This window comes from Equus quagga, chromosome 22, assembly GCF_021613505.1.
Source record: "Equus quagga isolate Etosha38 chromosome 22, UCLA_HA_Equagga_1.0, whole genome shotgun sequence".
NCBI classification, from domain to species: Eukaryota; Metazoa; Chordata; class Mammalia; order Perissodactyla; family Equidae; genus Equus; species Equus quagga.
In genome coordinates, this window is record NC_060288.1 from 32,409,678 (window position 1) to 32,415,966 (window position 6,289).

Here is a 6,289-nt window from a genome sequence, read left to right on the forward strand (position 1 = left end):
TAGCCTGGGGCCTTTCTTCCCAAAGGAAGGAAGGGCAACAAAGAAGTGGGGTGTACAGAGTGGTTATAGACTCTCTTGGAACAAAGAGCGTACATCACACATGACAGTAATAACTCTTTTACTATTGTCATGGGATGCTTAGCTGGGACAGCAGGTTGGTGGGCAAAAGGTGAGCCCAGCAGTTCGGTCAATAATCCTTAGGTCCAAGGAAGGGATGCTAATCCTTAAACAAATGCTGATATGGAGGGATGTTACACTCCAATCTTTACTGGCATCATTCTGGTCTTTGAGACATAGTAAACGTTTCAAGCAGATGTAGAATGCACGCTCAACAGGCCACTCAGGACCTTTCGGAAAGACAAGGTCAGGCCAAATGAGTTTTAAGCCACATGACTTCTTCATATACTCCAATATATCCAATTGATTTTCATTTATTCATCAGTGTTAAGTCTGACTCTATTCAACAACACCTGCAATTAGTGATTACATGTGTAAAGAAACCTTCTATTTCCCCATGCCTCTCCCTCCCAGAGAGAACCAAGTCTTCGTGGTGCCTTCCAGGGGCAAGTACAAGTAGCCTGAGAATCAAAGCTGGACGCCTTGTGGCCAGAGATACTAAGAGCTAGATGTGGTGCCCCGGCAGTAGCAACATGGACCACGAGGACCTTCCCAGATGCCAATGTGATGGGTAGCACCACAAGGACCACACAGGAACCTCCTCTGAGCCGGGAGAGGACTCACAAACAGGCCCAGTGGGAGTGTCTATGGTACCTCATCTCATGCAGCAAATTTGAGCTGCTCCTCTTCGTGGGGAAAAAGTGGCCCCATGCGTGCTGTGATGGAAGACTTTGAGACCGAAACCCCAGATGTGGAAATGTCCATAATTCTGGTCAGCAAACCCACATCTAGGCCTTGTCACGTGAAACACACACATTTGGGCCATGATTGTGAAGAACGCAAATCGCAGTCTTTCCCTTGGGTGGCCTTGTTCTGCCCTTTACAAGATAATCTTCCCCTGTGGGCCTGGACCAGAGATATGTTGTCAGTTCACTTTAAACTAGTGCTACAAGAATCACCCACCCAAACAGCCGACTTTCATTCACCCCTGGTAAAGGACCAGGAGAAGCAGAGTTCCTGACATTACTGAGGACTTGTTGACGATGCAAGTCATGGACAGCCCACCTGTCTCCAGCTCCTGGGAAGCAATAGGCCAGTGAGGAATGCGGAATTCTGGTGGCCAGCTGACAGTGGGAAAACTGACTGCCAGATCAAATAACAAGATAAACACTGAGCATGGTCCACTCTGCCAGCACTGCCCACAGTAGGGTTGGGAGATGTCTTCTCCCATGATGGGGAGGCCAGTGAGAACCAGATGAGTCAAACCAAGGGGGTGTCTCCCCATTTGTGCTTCAAAATCTAAGGTGAGGCCCTGCTTCCTGATCCTTCCCCTGGAGACAGCAAACAAGAGGCCGTCATGTCCCTGCTGTGGGTGTGTATCCTCCATGGCTCCCACCTTCCCAGCTTGCAGCAGGAAGGCAGCTCCAGAGGCATCCATGGAAGCAGCTACTGGTCTAGATGACAACTTGCTGCCACCACAGAGAGCAGATGCACCATTGTGACCATGAAGCTTGAGCCTTGCTTTCGTGGGTCCTTTGTGAAGAAAATGGGGATTTCTGAAATCCCCTGTGGTATGCTGAATACACCCAGGCATCAGCTGTCAGCTCTGGAACCTGTGAACTGACCTATTTGGTAAAAGGGTCTCTGCTGATGTGATTAAATTAAGAGTTTTGAGATGGGAGATTATCCTGGATTTCCCAGGTGTGCCCTAAATACCAGCACAAGTCATAAGACAGATGCAGAGGGAAATCAGAACCCACAGGAGAATAGGAGGCAACGGGTCCACAGAAGCAGAGACTGGAGGGATGTGGCTGAAAGGTAAAGGGTGCTGGCAGCCGCCAGAAGCTGCAAGAGGCAAATGACAGACTCTCCCTAGAGCCTCCAAGGAAACGTGGCCCAGCCAACACCCTGACTTCAGCCCAGGGATGCTGATTTCGGAATTCTGGTCTCCTCAGCTCTGAGAGAATCAATTTCTGTTGTTTGAAAAAACTACGTTTGTGGTCATTTCTTACAGCGGCTTCAGGAAAGGAATCCAGCTCTAAACCAGGAAGAAGTGACTTCATCTTCTGCTGCAGGAGAGTCCATCCTTGTCAGGACTTGGTGTCATCAGAGCAAATTGTGACAGAGCAAGTGTGCACTTATCCTTCTCGTGACCACTATGACATGCCAGACCTGCTTCTGCTGCAGCTGTGAACCGCAGAGGAGGCCCATGAGAATGTGCATGAAGACAGCACAGCAAAGCTATGGCTGCGAATACCTCCCCCAAGCATCCCCAGGGGTCCCGCGATTTCTAAAGGAAATCTAGAACACTCCTCATTTTAAATGCGAAAGCATTACTTTACCGGACTAGTACAAAAGTGCCACCTTGTTCCCAGAGCCCCTCACCACCCAAGGCCAGCCCCCCATCATGGCTGGGCTTCCTCTGCCTTGGAGGCTCAAATTTCATGTGCCAGCCCACACACTTGCAATTGCAGATATCCAAAAACTTAGCCAAGCCTGGCCACAGTAAACAAGGGCCACTCTTGGGCAATCTAGAGAAAGGTCAGGCTTCAGGGTCCTTGGACCCAGTGCAGACCAAAGTCTATAAGACATTGTCATGGGGACAATGTCCCCAAAAACACAGTATATTTTCACAAGTGTCTGATTTATGCACAGATCCTCTTATTTTCAGCAGTGAGATGGCTGCTACAAAGCTGGGGCAACTTTGTTTTTGTGCCTTTGCAGAGAAAAAGAGCTTTTCTTTTTCCAACGTTTGAACAAAAATGCTGGACTTCACAGTCATTGAAGTTTCTGCCACAACCCACCCTGATCATCATTTTGGTGAAAGGGATGTTCTCTCTGTTTGCTGGGGCCTCAGTTAGGGGTCCATCCTCCCCACTCTCTGAGGTCAGGTGTGTGGGTCAAGCATCCCACCTCAGAGCAGGAAGTGAGGCCATTCCCACCTGAACGTTGTGCCTGAGGGAGGGGGGCTGGATAACGGACAGCATCCCAAGTACAGAAATCAATACTTGTGCTGTAATCAGGATCATAGCGGGCAAGGTTGCAAAACAAGTGCTGTTGTGCAAGCCCCTAGGAGCCATATAAACAGCCGTTCCCCCCACTCGCAGCACCCTCGCTGGTCCCAGTCTCAGAGCAGCTCCTCCTCTTCTCCTGCAGCCCACGGTCCAACCTGCATTCACCATGCGGGGCCTCTGCTTCGTGCTCCTGACCTGCTTCATCTTCTTTGCTTACTTTGCCACAGGTGAGCTCTGAATCCTGGCTGGTGTGGGGACACGAGGGTCTCATGCCCAGGGAATGGGGATTAGGCCATATAGGTAGAGTAGTTGAGGCTCTAGAAATAAGTAAGAAACCTAAGCATCAAGAAGAGCTTCAACCAAAGAATGAAAATCTCATGGGAGATTCTGAGCTGTCTCTTAATGGACTGAAACATGGCCCTCAGTATCTCTCAGGCTAAATTTGGAGTCATTTCCCTGGAACACAGACCCAGTGAGTTGGTAGAAGCAACACCACTGGGCCAGGCCAGGCTTTCAGGCTGGCAGGTGAGGTTGGCCTTGGAACAGGCCTTGGGGAAACACCAAGTAGGCGGTGCCGTCCCCAGGGCTCATTTGCTGTCCATTGTCCCTGCCTGGGAGAGAACATGGGATAAAGGAGAAAGCTGCACCCAGGAGCCAAAACACCAGTGTGTGTTTCTCAGCTCCGATGCTGGCTTGCAGTGTGCACTTAGACAAGTCACTGAGCGGTCCTCAAATTCAACCTTGTCTTCTCTAGAACAGGGATACAAACCCCAGAGTGCTACAGAGTCTAATTGAGGACAAACAGGGGAGAGCTTAGGAGGGGCATCGTAGAGCAGCAGAGACATGCCAGGTGTGTTCCCCCGCTGTGATCCCCGCCCTTTTACTGTGTGTGGTCTCTGCCTGGATGGCCCATGGTGACAGGCCCACATGTCAGCCCCTCCTGAGGCCCGGATGAAGCACAGAGGACGGCAGGACAGAAGGCCCCTGACCCCGGTCTGCTCTTTCTGTCCAGTTCCCATGACCCAATCTCTCCTGTCCTTTTGTGCCCAGGGCACATCAGGGTATGCAGTGTGAGGTGGTTCTCATCAGGCTGCATGAGGCTGCACAGAGTCCCCTTGAGCATCTGGAGCAGGGGCTGTATGCTGGGGGGCAGGCAGGGGAGCCTTGAATTAGCATTCGGGGCAGACACTTCGGTACCTGCCCTCTTTAGAGCAGAGGCTGTCCTGCCCGCCAGGAACCAACACAGCAGTGGCAGCAGAGCAGAAGGAGCAGGGGCTCCATAGGGTTTCTGAGGGAGGCGCCTGCAGAAGGAGCCTCTCCTGCCGGCTCCTCAGGGCCCGTGTCACGTCCCCACATTCACAGGGAATATTACTCCCGACTTTATGACTGAAAGATTTTCCTCTCCACAGCCTGGGTCATGGAGATAGACTCAGAAGAGGAGTGCGAGCGGGTTGGTGCCCAGTGTAAATGGTTTTCTTGCCCAGATGATCATGCACGTCTTGGTACCTGTTGGTTTGGGATAAAGAAATGCTGTCGGTAGCTGGGATGAGCTGAAGAACACAGAGGACAAGGAGCCCAGAGACTGAAATAAAGGGCTGACTATAACTCTGAAAGTGCTGTGGCATTATTTCCTGAAAATAAATAATTGCCTGTGCTGTGTGTAAGAAAGATGATTACTACGTGTAAGAGTGTCTGGGAGAGACGTGTGTGGAAGCAGAGAGGGAACTGTCACGTACATGGCAGGCCTAGGAGTGGGGAGGCCTGGCGTGCCTCAGATGGGAGATGCTTTTACATGGAAATGTTGGGGTTCAGGTATGTGCTGGAAGAGAGGATTCTAGATCCCTAATTATGGGAAGGTGACTGTGGTGTCCCCATATATGGCAGATGTGTGTCCAGGGGGAGGAAAAGGGAGACATTCAATCAGGAATTCACCTTATTCTGTTTACCACTAATGCTGAGCCATTTCCTGAGCCTTCAAAAGTTTATCAGCTGACTCTGTGAGACCACATCCCAGAACATAGTGGCTTATACACCCACCACCTACTGAGCCTGTGTTACACGGTGGGCCAGAGGAGCTGGGCTCAGTTGAGTGATTCTTCTGGTCTCACCTACGAGTAATTAGTCCTCTGAGGCTGTCATAACAAAGGACCACAGCCTGAGTGGCTTAAGTAATAAAAATTGACTTCCTCACCATTATGGAGGCTGGCAGCCCAAGATCAAGACATCAGCGAGGTTGGCTTGTTCTGAGGCCTCTCTCTCTCACTTGCCAATGCCAGCAATGCATGACTAGCTGTTGCAGAGAAAATCAGAATTTTCCGGACTCCTTTATAGTTATTTTGCCCTTTATATTCTATTGGTTTTGGAATCCAGAGAGGGCAGGGGACCTATAATGTCTCTGCGCTGAATCCCCCGAATGTCTTCATCCAGACCTTTCCCTTCCATGTAGACCTCTCTGTGACTTGAGGGAGTTGTGTCTCTCTCTACACCCAGAAGCAGGATTGATTCAGGGAGGTGAAGGCGGGGTCTTTAACACCCCCATCACCTCCTGCAGTCTCCTCCCTATAGCTGCCCAAGGAAGGATGAAAGAGAGATAAAGCAAAGAACTTGCAAAATAAATACAGCTTCGAAACTATCCCCCAAACCCACCAGCCTCACTAGTCTGTCTAAATGCTTCCTACATAGACCTCTATCCACGGCTCCTAGAAACAACCCCCTGGTAAAGGGGAGGGGATTAGGAATGTTGACCCAGGAGTCCCCACACCAGCTCTTTGAGTTGTCTTTGACAATGGCTCTCAGCATAGACTCTTTGTTCAGGTGTCATCACATTCCTAAGGAACTCAAAAGAACAAAGTTATCGTTTATCACATCTGGGAGGTACGTGCACCAGCAGGGGTCATAAAATCCACAGAGCAGGTGGATCTCCTGGAGGGTGCATGTCCTGCTGGGTTAATCACTCAGAGGTCATTCAAAGTTACAACATGGTTTCTCTTCTACAGTATGGGTCCCTTATGTCAACCTTGTGTTGAGCTGGTATCATAACCACCCACTGACTAACCTACCTGCAGTCACAACCCTCAAGAAGTTCTTTTCCAGGGCCCTTAGAAGGTTGGGAACAGCAGAGAAAAGGCCTCTGCCCACATTGGAGGCTGGATCTGATT

The 6,289-nt window shown here is 50.3% G+C and overlaps 1 long non-coding RNA gene across 1 annotated transcript; it reads left to right on the forward strand.

Moving 5' to 3' along the window:
- Positions 1-3,211: 3,211 nt before the first annotated feature.
- Positions 3,212-4,744, forward strand: LOC124231798 (uncharacterized). The gene is made up of 2 exons (XR_006886685.1): positions 3,212-3,358; positions 4,541-4,744. It is a non-coding gene; the product is annotated as an uncharacterized LOC124231798 (long non-coding RNA).
- The last annotated feature ends 1,545 nt before the right edge of the window (positions 4,745-6,289 follow it).